This window comes from Cucurbita pepo, chromosome 18, assembly GCF_057944985.1.
Source record: "Cucurbita pepo subsp. pepo isolate OVF chromosome 18, ASM5794498v1, whole genome shotgun sequence".
Taxonomy (NCBI): Eukaryota; Viridiplantae; Streptophyta; class Magnoliopsida; order Cucurbitales; family Cucurbitaceae; genus Cucurbita; species Cucurbita pepo.
The window spans coordinates 4,584,341-4,599,190 of record NC_141815.1 but is presented as its reverse complement, the minus strand read 5'-3'; the positions used below and the strand labels follow the sequence as shown (position 1 = coordinate 4,599,190).

The 14,850-nt window shown below is 39.7% G+C and overlaps 12 non-coding genes and 3 pseudogenes across 12 annotated transcripts; all 15 read left to right on the top strand.

Moving 5' to 3' along the window:
* Positions 1–73: 73 nt before the first annotated feature.
* On the top strand, positions 74–376 carry LOC147787129 (signal recognition particle RNA). The gene has a single exon (XR_015414013.1).
* A 189-nt stretch (positions 377–565) lies between these two features.
* Positions 566–868, top strand: LOC147787128 (signal recognition particle RNA). The gene has a single exon (XR_015413956.1).
* A 186-nt stretch (positions 869–1,054) lies between these two features.
* LOC147787127 (signal recognition particle RNA) lies at positions 1,055–1,357 on the top strand. The gene has a single exon (XR_015413936.1).
* A 186-nt stretch (positions 1,358–1,543) lies between these two features.
* On the top strand, positions 1,544–1,847 carry LOC147787126 (signal recognition particle RNA). Its single transcript, XR_015414032.1, has one exon.
* Positions 1,848–2,105: 258 nt separating this feature from the next.
* LOC147787125 (signal recognition particle RNA) lies at positions 2,106–2,391 on the top strand (annotated as a pseudogene).
* A 389-nt stretch (positions 2,392–2,780) lies between these two features.
* Positions 2,781–3,080, top strand: LOC147787124 (signal recognition particle RNA). The gene has a single exon (XR_015414057.1).
* Positions 3,081–3,105: 25 nt separating this feature from the next.
* On the top strand, positions 3,106–3,392 carry LOC147787123 (signal recognition particle RNA; annotated as a pseudogene).
* A 7,683-nt stretch (positions 3,393–11,075) lies between these two features.
* On the top strand, positions 11,076–11,289 carry LOC147787122 (signal recognition particle RNA; annotated as a pseudogene).
* A 209-nt stretch (positions 11,290–11,498) lies between these two features.
* LOC147787121 (signal recognition particle RNA) lies at positions 11,499–11,801 on the top strand. The gene has a single exon (XR_015413914.1).
* Positions 11,802–11,983: 182 nt separating this feature from the next.
* Positions 11,984–12,290, top strand: LOC147787120 (signal recognition particle RNA). The gene has a single exon (XR_015414040.1).
* A 186-nt stretch (positions 12,291–12,476) lies between these two features.
* On the top strand, positions 12,477–12,779 carry LOC147787119 (signal recognition particle RNA). Its single transcript, XR_015413950.1, has one exon.
* Positions 12,780–12,965: 186 nt separating this feature from the next.
* On the top strand, positions 12,966–13,267 carry LOC147787118 (signal recognition particle RNA). The gene has a single exon (XR_015413973.1).
* Positions 13,268–13,453: 186 nt separating this feature from the next.
* On the top strand, positions 13,454–13,756 carry LOC147787117 (signal recognition particle RNA). Its single transcript, XR_015413931.1, has one exon.
* A 184-nt stretch (positions 13,757–13,940) lies between these two features.
* LOC147787116 (signal recognition particle RNA) lies at positions 13,941–14,243 on the top strand. The gene has a single exon (XR_015413918.1).
* A 188-nt stretch (positions 14,244–14,431) lies between these two features.
* LOC147787115 (signal recognition particle RNA) lies at positions 14,432–14,734 on the top strand. The gene has a single exon (XR_015413934.1).
* Positions 14,735–14,850: the final 116 nt, after the last annotated feature.

The window sequence follows — 14,850 nt, the reverse complement described above, 5'->3', positions numbered from 1 at the left end:
CACAACAATCCCACATTGATAGAATTAAAATTGGATGTAGTCTTCATAAAGTAGTCATTGTCTTAAGGACATCGCCGAGCTTGGTAATGTGAGCTTGTAACCCATATGGGGGCAACAAAGTGGTTGGAGGTTGGCTAAGCCCATTGGTTAGGGTTGTTGGAGTTGTTCTTTGGCCTGTCCATTCCAAGTAGGGAGTTGGGCTATGGGCTTTGCGCGAAGGCCTAGTAAACATGGCCCTTAGAGTTGAAGGAAACCGCATGAGGCTTGTTTCACAGAGCAGCGTAACCTTCCGCTCTTGTCGGTGGAAGGATAGCGGGTCGATTCTCCTAGGCCCAATATAAACCTCTTGGTAATCCTCAACCTGACATCCACTTTTTTTTATTTTTTTTTACATATATTCTTTGGTGCTCGGACTATGGACATCGAGCTAGCCACTTGTTCTGAATGAATGTATTTATCTATTTTACCTGTAAATATGATAGATTTCTCCTTCACAACAATCCCACATTGATAGAATTAAAATTGGATGTAGTCTTCATAAAGTAGTCATTGTCTTAAGGACATCGCTGAGCTTGGTAATGTGAGCTTGTAACCCATATGGGGGCAACAAAGTGGTTGGAGGTTGGCTCAGCCCATTGGTTAGGGTTGTTGGAGTTGTTCTTTGGCCTGTCCATTCCAAGTAGGGAGTTGGGCTATGGACTTTGGGCGAAGGCCTAGTGTCCATGGTCCTTAGAGTTGAAGGAAACCGCGTGAGGCTGGTTTCACAGAGCAGCGTAACCTTCCGCTCTTGTCGGTGGAAGGATAGCGGGTCGTATCTCCTAGGCCCAATATAAAACTCTTGGTAGTCCTCAACCTGACATCCACTTATTTTTATATTTTAAATCTATTTTTGCTGGCTCGGACTATGGACATCGAGCTCTCCACTTGTTCTGAATCAAATTATTTTTCTATTTTACCTGTAAATATGATAGATTTCTCCTTCACAACAATCCCACATTGATAGAATTAAAATTGGATGTAGTCTTCATAAAGTAGTCATTGTCTTAAGGACATCGCCGAGCTTGGTAATGTGAGCTTGTAACCCATATGGGGGCAACAAAGTGGTTGGAGGTTGGCTCAGCCCATTGGTTAGGGTTGTTGGAGTTGTTCTTTGGCCTGTCCATTCCAAGTAGGGAGTTGGGCTATGGGCTTTGCGCGAAGGCTTAGTGTCCATGGTCCTTAGAGTTGAAGGAAACCGCGTGAGGCTGGTTTCACAGAGCAGCGTAACCTTCCGCTCTTGTCGGTGGAAGGATAGCGGGTCGATTCTCCTAGGCCCAATATAAACCTCTTGGTAGTCCTCAACCTGACATCCACTTATTTTTATTTTTTAAATCTATTTTTGCTGGCTCGGACTATGGACATCGAGCAATCCACTTGATCTTTATGAAATTATTTATTTATTTTACCTGTAAATATGATAGATTTCTCCTTTATAAAAATCCCACATTGATAGATTTAAAATTAGATGTAGTCTTCATAAAGTAGTCCTTGTCTTAAGGAAATCATCGAGCTTGGTAATCTGAGCTTGTAACTCATATGGGGGCAACAAAGTGGTTGGAGGTTGGCTCAGCCCATTGGTTAGGGTTGTTGGAGTTGTTGTTTGGCCTGTCCATTCCAAGTAGGGAGTTTGGCTATGGGTTTTGCGCGAAGGCCTAGTGTCCATGGTCCTTAGAGTTGAAGGAAACCGCGTGAGGCTGGTTCCACAGAGCAGCGTAACCTTCCACTCTTGTCGGTGGATGGATAGCGGGTCGATTCTCCTAGACCCCAATATAAACCTCTTGGTAGTCCTCAACCTGACATGCACTTTTTTTTTTTTGGGTCGATTCTCCTAGACCCAATATAAACCTCTTGGTACTCCTCAACCTGACATGCACTTTTTTTTTTTTTTTTTTTTACATATATTCTTGGGTGCTCAGACTATAGACATGGAGCTAGCCACTTGTTCTGAATGAATGTATTATTTTTTTACCTGTAATATGATAGATTTCTCCTTTACAACAATCCCACATTGATAGATTTAAAATTGGATGTAGTGTTCATAAAGTACTCCTTGTCTTAAGGAAGTCGCCGAGCTTGGTAATGTGAGCTTGTAACCCATATGGGGGCAACAAAATGGTTGGAGGTTGGCTCAGCCGATTGGTTAGAGTTGTTGGAGTTGTTCTTTGGCCTGTCCATCCCAAGTAGGGAGTTGGGCTATGAGCTTTGGGCGAAGGCCTAGTGTCCATGGCCCTTAGAGTTGAAGGAAACCCCGTGAGGCTGGTTTCACAGAGCAGCGTAACCTTCCGCTCTTGTCGGTGGAAGGATAGCGGGTCAGGCCTAGTGTCCATGGCTCTTCCCCGTGAGGCTGGTTTCACAGAGCAGCGTAACCTTCCGCTCTTGTCGGTGGAAGGATAGCGGGTCAGGCCTAGTGTCCATGGCCCTTAGAGTTGAAGGAAACCGCATGAGGCTGGTTTCGCAGAGCAACGTAACCTTCCGCTCTTGTCGGTGGAAGGATAGCGGGTCGATTCTCCTAGGCCCAATATTAACCTCTTGGTAGTCCTCAACTCAACCTGACATCCACTTCCTTTTTTTTATATTTTTTGGTGCTCGGACTATGGACATTGAGCTAGCCACTTGTTCTAAATGAATGTATTATTTTCTTACCAGTAAATATGATAGATTTCTCCTTTATAACAATCCCACATTAATAGATTTAAAATTACATGTAGTCTTCATAAAGTAGTCCTTGTGTTAAGAAAATCGCCGAGCTTCGTAATCTGATCTTGTAACCCATATGGGGGCAACAAAGTGGTTGGAGGTTGGCTCAGCCGATTGGTTAGGGTTGTTGGAGTTGTTCTTTGGCCTGTCCATCCCAAGTAAGGAGTTGGGCTATGAGCTTTCGGCGAAGGCCTAGTGTCCATGGCCTTTAGAGTTGAAGCAAACCGCGTGAGGCTGGTTTCACAGAGCAGCGTAACCTTCCGCTCTTGTCGGTGGAAGGATAGTCGGTCGATTCTCCTAGGCCTAATATAAACCTCTTGGTAGATGTAGTTGTAGTCTTCATAAAGTAGTCCTTGTCTTAAGGAAATCGCCGAGCTTGGTAATCTGTGCTTGTAACCCATATGGGGGCAACAAAGTGGTTGGAGGTTGGCTCTGCCCATTGGTTAGGGTTGTTGGAGAGTTGTTCTTTGGCCTGTGCATTCCAGGTAGGGAGTTGGGCTATGAGCTTTGGGCGAAGGCCTAGTGTCCATGGCCCTTAGAGTTGAAGGAAACCGCGTGAGGCTGGTTTCACAGAGCAGCGTAACCTTCCGCTCTTGGTAGTCCTCAACCTGACATCCACTTCTTTTTTTTTTTTTTTTTTACATATATTCTTTTTTTTTTTTACATATATTCTTTGGTGCTCGGACTATGGACATCGAGCTAGCCACTTGTTCTAAATGAATGTATTATTTTTTTACCTGTAAATATGATAGATTTCTCCTTTAAAACAATCCCACATTGATAGATTTAAAATATGATAGTCCTTGTCTTAATGATTGAATAGTCGTTAAACTAATTGTAAAAAAAAAAAAAAAAAAAAAAAAAAAATTCAAATCTGAACATATTCCATTCAATTTTGCTTCTGCACTTTGTCTATTTTGGTTTTTCTTATTATTAATGTACTCTTTCTTATTTCATCATTTCATAAAAAAATTGATGAAATGTTGATGAACGTAGGAAAGAATGTAAATACATCTATGTAAAAATATGTATTAAATATTATTAATTAAGCTAGGATGATAGAGCTCATGTAAATCGTAAGGGCTCAAGTCATTAAGCATTTCTATGTGGTATCAGATTGACAACTTGTCAGCCACACAGTGAAGGCTCACATGCCAATTACCAATGTCGGTAAATTATTAGTCTTTTAAATTATTAGTTTACTTTATGTCTTATAGGAAACAGATCTTGCAGGGGTCCTATCCTCTTAGATTCGATCTTATCTCTTAGTTGACGTTTTTCAAATTTACGATCAAACTCGAAGTCTATAAAGGGACTTCATCAATGTAAAGAGGGCATCGATCGGTCGATAGCTCTCTCTTGAATATCAATTGAACAATTCAGAGAAAAATCATCCTACTCTTATCTTATCTATCTTATGAACGAATTTCTTAGAAAGCTCAGAAAATCAAGCCATCTCAAATGCTCTACCGATGAAGAAGAAAGTTCAAATGAACATCGAAGGGGAGAAAATCTCACAATCTCAAATACTGTCAATCAAGAATACCAGATTGCCAGAATCGAAGATCAACTCAAAAATTGGACTATTCCAAAGGTAGATCCTAAAACTATCTACCAAATTTCAACTTCAATTTTACTCAAAGATCATGCATCAAATTCTCAGAGAAGAACATCCCAATTCATAGCAATAGGGAATCTCTGAATCTTTTTTCAAGATCTCTTATACTCCAACATCGTGAAGAGTTTAACTATCTTCATGTCGGTCTTGTCCAAGTCACGGTAAAACTATTGTTCAGACTTGGATTAGATATCCCAGTCCTTATCTCCTTACGAGATAAGAGACGTGAAGATTTCTCCAATTCCTTGTTGGGAATGGTTCAATCCAATTTAGAGAATGGACCAGTCTATTTCAATTGTTATCCAAACTTTACTCTGTCTCTCCCCGACCCACACATATTATCAGCTCTCATGCTAGATTTACAGTCAAAAAATTTAAACATCAAGGCTGAAACCCATTCTTCAGTCGTCATATTAAGGATTTATTATAAGCTCATGAATACAAACATTTCTCCAAGAGCATTAAGATCCTCACCAAAAGGATCGACTATGCTCATAGAAGCAAATATTGGATAATCATCAGTGACTGTCCCAAAAACACTCTCTTGGGATCAAATAACCAGAAGCACTGTCTGGAAAATAGAAGATGCAAATCTTCCAAAGCGGAAAGAATCTCAAAACCCAATCTAAATCATCGAACATGACGATGGAAGTGTTGAAAAAAAATTCAGCGAAGAACCTTCGTCAGAGTCGAAAGTAAAAGAATTCCTGAGTTCTAGACCAAGTACTTCACGAATATCAAGATCAATGTATGACCCCTTAAAGGTAAAAGAGGTCAGTTATGATCAAAAAATGGCGTCAATCCACTATGAAGATGGCTCAAGGTCTCCAACCCATACGGATATGGATACTCAATCCGTCTACGAAAGCCAGCTAAATGTCATTACAGCTGATTTCCAGATAGACAAAGAATTTTTGAAAGCAGATTTTATGTCACCTACCAACTCTTCAAAAAGAAATGCCTTCTTCCAAACCTACAAAGACGCTGAGCGAAATGAATTAAGAGCTCAGTGGTATTCTCATATGGAAGCCATCAAAGAAAATATACCATTCTTCGAATGGTTTGAAGAAAATATTCTGCAGGTATGCACCTTGACCCAGAGGAGTTGGAAGACTACCAAAAGAGGCAAGGTATATTCGAAACATCCTCCGTTAGAAGAAGTCAAATTCGACAACTACTACGGAGAAAAGGTCAAAGCTAGCCCTTTCAAACATATTCCGGAAGGACTAGAAAAGGGCAATCCGACCCTAAAAGATATCACGAATATCCAGCATCAAAACAATTATTCAAATAAGATTTTATCCACGATCGCTACTCAACTTGAAAGTATCGAGGGAAAAATCTCAAAGAAATCAGGTACTCAGCAGGAACAGGCAAGCAGTTCTGTACCAAAGGTTGATGAGTCAATACCAATACTCAGACTGGCAAATCTCGAAATATTTACAAAAAGGATTTCAAAAGAAGAGGCTGCAATGGCCAAGATAAAGGAAAAGTTAGACAGGATATTAAATCCCGCCATGACGCCTCAAGATTCATCTGTCAATGTCGTTAACAATGACAAGAGAACCAAGAATTCGAAGACGAGATTGCAAATGAGAGAGAAGAACCTTTCTACAATCGAATTGAAAGGATCTCTAGAAGAAGTCAAAATAATGCCAGTAATCAGAAAAACTGGTATCCTCAACCGTCTTTTTCGGATATCCAGTTCGAAGAAAAGACACTACAAACTCAAGCTCATTAGATGGTTTAGCAATCTATGAATGGAATATCGATGGATTGTCTGACTATCTGATAATGAATGTTGTCAATGAGATGATGATGGCCGCAAGCGCGTATAAATTACAAGGCCATAAATCCGACCATCAGATAGCTCAAGTTTTGGTAACTGAATTTACCGGGCAACTCAAGGATTGGTGGGACAAATATCTCGACGAAACAACCCGCCAACAGATATTAAACCACTATGTCATTAGACCAACTACTCAAATTATCAAAGAAGAAGGTCCATCAACTAGGATCGAGGTACAACATGAAAGGGTAGAGGATGCTGTCAACACCCTCATATATACCCTCATAGAATTCTTCTTCGGCGACCCTCTAAAATACCAGGAGAGATCCGCCGAGATACTCATGAATCTGAAATGCCCTACCTTAGGTGATTTCAGGTGGTACAAAGACATGTACTTCAGCAAAGTTCTTATTAGAACAGATAGTTCGTTGGAATTCTGGAAAGAGAATTTCGTCAATGGACTACCAAAACACTTCTCAAGGAGGATCAAAGATGGTCTTAAGACAAAGTACAATGGAACAATTTCATGACAAACTTTGTCATACGGATCCATAGCATCCTTCATCATAGAAGAAGGACTCAGACTTTGTAATGAGTCAAAGATTCAAAACAAGCTCAATTCTTCGATGTCAAACAGAAAAGAGCTTGGCAGATTTTGCGATCAATATGGATGCAAGGGAATAGAAGCTCCATCAACCTCCAGACGAAAGAAGGTTAAGACGCATCCAAAACCTTATCATTCATACAGGCCTAGAGAAACATATCGGAGTAAACCCGTGCAGTCTCAAAAGCCAACATATTCAAGAAGGAAGTATATTCCTACAAAAACCCATAGAGGAAAGAAAAAGCAAACTTGCTTCAAATGTCGTGAAGAAGGACACTATGCTAACAAGTGTCCAATCAGAGGAAAGATCAATGAGTTGGATATAGATCAAGAGCTGAAAAATCAGTTATTACAACTGACCCTAACCGACTCAGAGCAATCAAGCGAGGGAGAAATCCTCGAACTCCAAGAAGAATCTGATTCATATTCTAGCACAGAATACGAATCAGAACAAGAAGGAAAAAGGACGTGCGAAGGATGCATAAATGTCCTTACCAAGGATCAAGAAATTCTACTCGAAGTAGTAGAAAAAGTTCAAGACCCAGAAATTCAACAGAAGATTGCTCAACGACTTAGGGATGCCATGACAATCTCTAAGCCAACTGAAAGGGAAGAAAGAAATCCCTACAAACTCCAATCTGTTCTCTAAAGATTTGAAAAACCGAGAGAACTCACTACTCAAGATTTACAAAGAGAGATTAATAATCTCAAACAAGAGGTACAGGCGCTAAGATCTAAAACCAGGTCAGAATCTTATACGCTTCGTCAAGAAATTCTCAATCTTCAGGAAAGGCTGCCAGCACAAAAGGAAACGGCGCAACCGAACCTGGATGAAGAAGATTTTCAAAGTTCCTTCGTTGGAGCCATCACCACTTCTCAATTTCAAAAATGGTACGCTCTCGTTACCTTAGAAATTTATGATTTCAAAATCACACTAAAGGCTCTCATAGATACTGGAGCCGATCAAAATTGCATTCAAGAAGGCCTAATACCTACAAATTATTTTAAAAAAACTACTGAGGGCCTTAGAGGTGCTAACAACAACAAACTCAAAATTAATTACAAACTATCAAAAGTTCATGTTTGCAATGATGGAATTTGCTTAGTAAATTCCTTTCTTCTAGTAAAAGACTTAGGACAAGAACTAATCCTAGGTACTCCTTTCATTACTCAATTATATCCTTTTAGAATAACTGAAAAAGGGTTAGAATCAAAAGCCTTAGGAAAAAAGATAAAATTTAACTTTCTTTCCCATAAGGATTAGCGAAATAAATAACCTTCAAAAGAATACAATTATTCAATCAATAAATGTATTAAATTATAAAGAAAAACAAATTTACAATTATTCAATCAATAAATGTATTAAATTATAAAGAAAAACAAATTTCTTTTTTAAAAGAAGAAATTTCATTCAAAAAAATAGAAGAACAAATTCAAAATAAGACTGTCCAGTTTAAAATCAAAACTTTACAAACTCAATTAGAAAAAGAAGTTTGTTCAAATATCCCAAATGCCTTTTGGAATAGGAAACAACACATAGTTGATCTTCCTTATATCAAAGCTTTCGAGGAGAAAAATATTCCTACAAAAGCCCGACCTATTCAAATGAATAAAGAATTACTAACATTCTGCAAAGCAGAAATTATTGATCTTTTGCAGAAAGGTCTTGTTAGACCATCAAAGAGCCCCTGGTCATGTGCGTCTTTTTACGTCAACAACCAGGCAGAAAAGGAACGTGGAGTTCCGCGACTAGTAATTAACTACAAACCCTTAAATAAGGTTTTGGAATGGATTAGATATCCAATTCCAAATAAATCAGATTTAATGCAAAGAATTTCAAATGCAAAAATATTTTCAAAATTTGACATGAAATCAGGATTTTGGCAAATCCAGATTTCAGAAAAAGACAAGTACAAAACGGCTTTTAATGTCCCTTTTGGACAATACGAATGGAACGTTATGCCATTTGGGCTAAAAAACGCTCCATCCGAATTTCAAAAGATTATGAATGATATTTTCAATCCTTTTCAAGACTTTTCAATTGTTTATATTGACGATGTTCTGATTTTTTCTCAAAGCATCGATCAACACTTTAAGCATCTTCAAACATTTTTGACGACAGTCAAAAGAAACGGTTTAGTTGTGTCTAAACCCAAAATTAAACTTTTTCAAACAAAAATCCGTTTTCTCGGATTTGAAATTCATTTGGGTCTAATCAAACCCATTCAAAGGTCCATTGAGTTTGCAAACTTTCCAACCAAATTACAGATAAGACCCAACTACAAAGATTTTTGGAATGTCTCAATTATGTGTCTGATTTCCTTCAAAATATCATACCCATCTGCAAGCCCCTTTTTGAGAGACCAAAAAAGAATCCAAAGCCCTGGACTGGACTGAAGAACATACCAAACAGTCCAAAAAATCAAGTCCCTTGACAAGAAAGAATCCATTGTCCGTTTCCATTCGGGAATATGGAATTCTACTAAAAAAAAAATTATTCAACAGTAAAGAAAGAAATACTTTCAATAGTACTTTGTGTACAAAAATTTTAAAGTGATTTGATTAACAAAAGTTTTGTTATCAAAACCGACTCAAGGGCATCTAAATTTGTTTTAGAAAAAGATGTCAAGAATCTTGTGTCTAAACAAATTTTTGCTAGATGGCAAGCCATTTTATCTTGCTTCGACTTTCAGATTTTGCCTATAAAAGGGATCGAAAACCCCTTGGCAGATTACCTCTCAAGAGAGTTCTTACTCTCAAAGAAAAATTCTCCCTAACCCATCTCCATCTCCCAGCAATGACCGGTAAGAAAGTGATAGAAAAAGGGAAGAAGCCCAATGCTTCTTCAAGCACACCTACTCCAATGACATCCGACAGCTATGCAATGGATTCTGGCTTCACATTGGTGACTAGATCTAAAGCAAAGCTTTCTCAGAAACAGGCGGAGGTTATCACTCCGACGAGGCCTTCAGCCTCTTCAACACGGCCATCTGTCGTTACTCCATCGAGACCCACTGTCTCTTCCACTTCAAAGGGACCTTCTGTCCCCTCGACCTGCTCGGACGCGGTTGTTCCCGTTCGTTTTTCTCCAGTTCCTGAAATCAAAACCTATGTTCAAAAATCTGTGTCTATACCAGAAGCTCTGGTAGAACCAGAATACGACGACCCGAAAATCGACGAAGTCGTTAAAAAAGCCTATCCATCGGGATTCTTTTATATCCCAGAAGATCTTCATAAAACCAGAAGGTTTTATGAATTCATTCTAGTCGACACAAAGTCCGTCAAAATTACTCATATTCCGAGTCGCGATGATCCTTCGAAAATCGCGTATTCAAAATTAAAAATTTTTAAAGTCATGAATCCGACGTATTGGAATCAAGACCCATACACGGAAAAGACATTCTCAAAACCTTTTGTTCCTCATTCTTACTCATACAGAGACTATCAAATGGCATGGTTCAATGTCATTTGGTATCAAAATTACGAGCATTCATGGTTCATTCAATTATGCCAGAATGCTCATAAAATTCATTACCCATTTTGGTTCATCAAATGGTGGAAAATATTTGGATCAGCCAAAGATATATTTCCAGTTCCAATACAAGAATCGTTCCACTATTTTGTTCAAAACATATTCAAAATCTCATTTCCATTGACCATGCGCTTTTGCGTATATTTTCAAATTCCTTGGATTTTAACTTGGAATTTTCAAATTAAAGAGACCGAAGACCAAATAAAACAAGTCTTCAAAATTATCAAAATCAAATGGTGGGATAAATATACTTATACCCACGCAGACATCAAAGCGGTAAAGGTCTGGCTATCTGAGAATGGCCACCTTCAGGATTTATCCAAGAAGAAGACCTCCGAATTCCTTAATTCAAAGTCGAGGCTACTCGCCGCATTAGCCCAGACAACTTCGGAAGCTGATTTTCAAAAGCTTCTTCAAGAAGCCACATCAGTCGGTTCAACGTCTTCTCCTTCTATTATAGAGGAAAAAAATGAAGACACGATCTATGATCTCAATGTACCATTTTTGGATTCACAACCACCTTTGTAGATATCATCATCTCAATGACTGAATAATAATAAAAAAAATAAATAAATAAAAATTTCAAATCCGTGAATGGAATATGTTCCCTGACATATTCCATTCAATTTTCCTTCTTTTGGCACCTTGTCTATTTTGGTTTTTCTTATTATTAATATACTCTTTCTTATTTCATGTAAATACATCTATGTAAAAATATGTCTTAAATGTTATTAATTAAGTTAGGATGATAGAGCTCATCTAAATCGTAAGGGCTCAAGTCATTAAGCATTTCCTCAGCCCATTGGTTAGGGTTGTTGGAGTTGTTCTTTGGCCTGTCCATTCCAAGTAGGGAGTTGGGCTATGAGCTTTGGGCGAAGGCCTAGTGTCCATGGCCCTTAAAGTTGAAGGAAACCGCGTGAGGCTGGTTTCAGAGAGCAGCGTAACCTTCCGCTCTTGTCGGTGGAAGGATAGCGGGTCGATTCTCCTAGGCCCAAGATAAACCTCTTGGTAGTCCACATCCTGACATCTACTTTTTTTTTTTTTTTTACATATATTTTTTGGTGCTCGGACTATGGACATCCAGCTAGACACTTGTTCTGAATGAATGTATTATTTTCTTACCGGTAAATATGATAGATTTCCCTTTATAACAATCCCACATTGATAGATTTAAAATTAGATGTAGTCTTCATAAAGTAGTCCTTGTCTTAAGGAAATCGCCGAGCTTGGTAATGTGAGCTTGTAACCCATATGGGGGCAACAAAGTGGTTGGAGGTTGGCTCAGCCCATTGGTTATGGTTGTTGGAGTCGTTCTTCGGCCTGTCCATTCCAAGTAAGGAGTTGGGCTATGAGCATTGGGCGAAGGCCTAGTGTCCATGGTCCTTAGAGTTGAAGGAAACCGCGTGAGGCTGGTTTCACAGAGCAGCGTAACCTTCCGCTCTTGTCGGTGGAAGGATAGCGGGTCGATTCTCCTAGGCCCAATATAAACCTCTTGGTAGTCCTCAACCTGACATCCACTTTTTTTTTTTTTAAATATATTTTTTCTGGCTCGGACTATGGACATCGAGCTATCCACTTGTTCTTAATGAATGTATTATTTTCTTACCAGTAAATATGGTAGATTTCTCCTTTATAACAATCCCACATTGATAGATTTAAAATTAGATGTAGTCTTCATAAAGTAGTCCTTGTCTTAAGGAAATCGCCGACCTTGGTAATCTGAGCTTGTAACTCATATGGGAGCAACAAAGTGGTTGGAGGGTTGGCTCAGCCCATTGGTTAGGGTTGTTGGAGTTTTTCTTTGGCCTGTCCATTCCAAGTAGGGAGTTGGGCTATGGGCTTTGCGCGAAGGCTTAGTGTCCATGGTCCTTAGAGTTGAACGAAACCGCGTGAGGCTGGTTTCACAGAGCAGCGTAACCTTCCGCTCTTGTCGGTGGAAGGATAGCGGGTCGATTCTCCTAGGGCCAATATAATAAACCTCTTGGTAGTCCTCAACCTGACATCCACTTATTTTTATTTTTTAAATCTATTTTTGCTGGCTCGGACTATGGACATCGAGCTATCCACTTGATCTTTATGAAATTATTTATCTATTTTACCTGTAAATATGATAGATTTCTCCTTCACAACAATCCCACATTGATAGAATTAAAATTGGATGTAGTCTTCATAAAGTAGTCATTGTCTTAAGGACATCGCCGAGCTTGGTAATGTGAGCTTGTAACCCATATGGGGGCAACAAAGTGGTTGGAGGTTGGCTCAGCCCATTGGTTAGGGTTGTTGGAGTTGTTCTTTGGCCTGTCCATTCCAAGTAGGGAGTTGGGCTATGGACTTTGGGCGAAGGCCTAGTGTCCATGGTCCTTAGAGTTGAACGAAACCGCGTGAGGCTGGTTTCACAGAGCAGCGTAACCTTCCGCTCTTGTCGGTGGAAGGATAGCGGGTCGATTCTCCTAGGCCCAATATAAACCTCTTGGTAGTCCTCAACCTGACATCCACTTATTTTTATTTTTTAAATCTATTTTTGCTGGCTCGGACTATGGACATCGAGCTATCCACTTGATCTTTATGAAATTATTTATCTATTTTACCTGTAAATATGATAGATTTCTCCTTCACAACAATCCCACATTGATAGAATTAATATTCGATGTAGTCTTCATAAAGTAGTCATTGTCTTAAGGACATCGCCGAGCTTGGTAATGTGAGCTTGTAACCCATATGGGGGCAACAAAGTGGTTGGAGGTTGGCTCAGCCCATTGGTTAGGATGTTGGAGTTGTTCTTTGGCCTGTCCATTCCAAGTAGCGAGTTGGGCTATGGACTTTGGGCGAAGGCCTAGTGTCCATGGTCCTTAGAGTTGAAGGAAACCGCGTGAGGCTGGTTTCACAGAGCAGCGTAACCTTCCGCTCTTGTCGGTGGAAGGATAGCGGGTCGTATCTCCTAGGCCCAATATAAAACTCTTGGTAGTCCTCAACCTGACATCCACTTATTTTTATATTTTAAATCTATTTTTGCTGGCTCGGACTATGGACATCGAGCTATCCACTTGTTTTGAATGAAATTATTTATCTATTTTACCTGTAAATATGATAGATTTCTCCTTCACAACAATCCCACATTGATAGAATTAAAATTGGATGTAGTCTTCATAAAGTAGTCATTGTCTTAAGGACATCGCCGAGCTTGGTAATGTGAGCTTGTAACCCATATGGGGGCAACAAAGTGGTTGGAGGTTGGCTCAGCCCATTGGTTAGGGTTGTTGGAGTTGTTCTTTGGCCTGTCCATTCCAAGTAGGGAGTTGGGCTATGGGCTTTGCGCGAAGGCTTAGTGTCCATGGTCCTTAGAGTTGAAGGAAACCGCGTGAGGCTGGTTTCACAGAGCAGCGTAACCTTCCTTTCTTGTCGGTGGAAGGATAGCGGGTCGATTCTCCTAGGCCCAATATAAACCTCTTGGTAGTCCTCAACCTGACATCCACTTTTTTTTTTTTTTAATATAGTTTTTCTGGCTCGGACTATGGACATCGAGCTATCCACTTATTCTGAATAAAATTATTTATCTATTTTACCTGTAAATATGATAGATTTCTCCTTCACAACAATCCCACAATGATAGAATTAAAATTGGATGTAGTCTTCATAAAGTAGTCATTGTCTTAAGGACATCGCCGAGCTTGGTAATGTGAGCTTGTAACCCATATGGGGGCAACAAAGTGGTTGGAGGTTGGCTCAGCCCATTGGTTAGGGTTGTTGGAGTTGTTCTTTGGCCTGTCCATTCCAAGTAGGGAGTTGGGCTATGGGCTTTGGGCGAAGGCCTAGTGTCCATGGTCCTTAGAGTTGAAGGAAACTGCGTGAGGCTGGTTTCACAGAGCAGCGTAACCTTCCGCTCTTGTCGGTGGAAGGATAGCGGGTCGATTCTCCTAGGCCAAATATAAACCTCTTGGTAATCCTCAACCTGACATTCACTTTTTTTATTTTTTTTTACATATATTCTTTGGTGCTCGGACTATGGACATCGAGCTAGCCACTTGTTCTGAATGAATGTATTTATCTATTTTACCTGTAAATATGATAGATTTCTCCTTCACAACAATCCCACATTGATAGAATTAAAATTGGATGTAGTCTTCATAAAGTAGTGATTGTCTTAAGGACATCGCCGAGCTTGGTAATGTGAGCTTGTAACCCATATGGGGGCAACAAAGTGGTTGGAGGTTGGCTCAGCCCATTGGTTAGGGTTGTTGGAGTTGTTCTTTGGCCTGTCCATTCCAAGTAGGGAGTTGGGCTATGGACTTTGGGCGAAGGCCTAGTGTCCATGGTCCTTAGAGTTGAAGGAAACCGCGTGAGGCTGGTTTCACAGAGCAGCGTAACCTTCCACTCTTGTCGGTGGAAGGATAGCGGGTCGTATCTCCTAGGCCCAATATAAAACTCTTGGTAGTCCTCAACCTGACATCCACTTATTTTTATATTTTAAATCTATTTTTGCTGGCTCGGACTATGGACATCGAGCTATCCACTTGTTCTGAATGAAATTATTTATCTATTTTACCTGTAAATATGATAGATTTCTCCTTCAC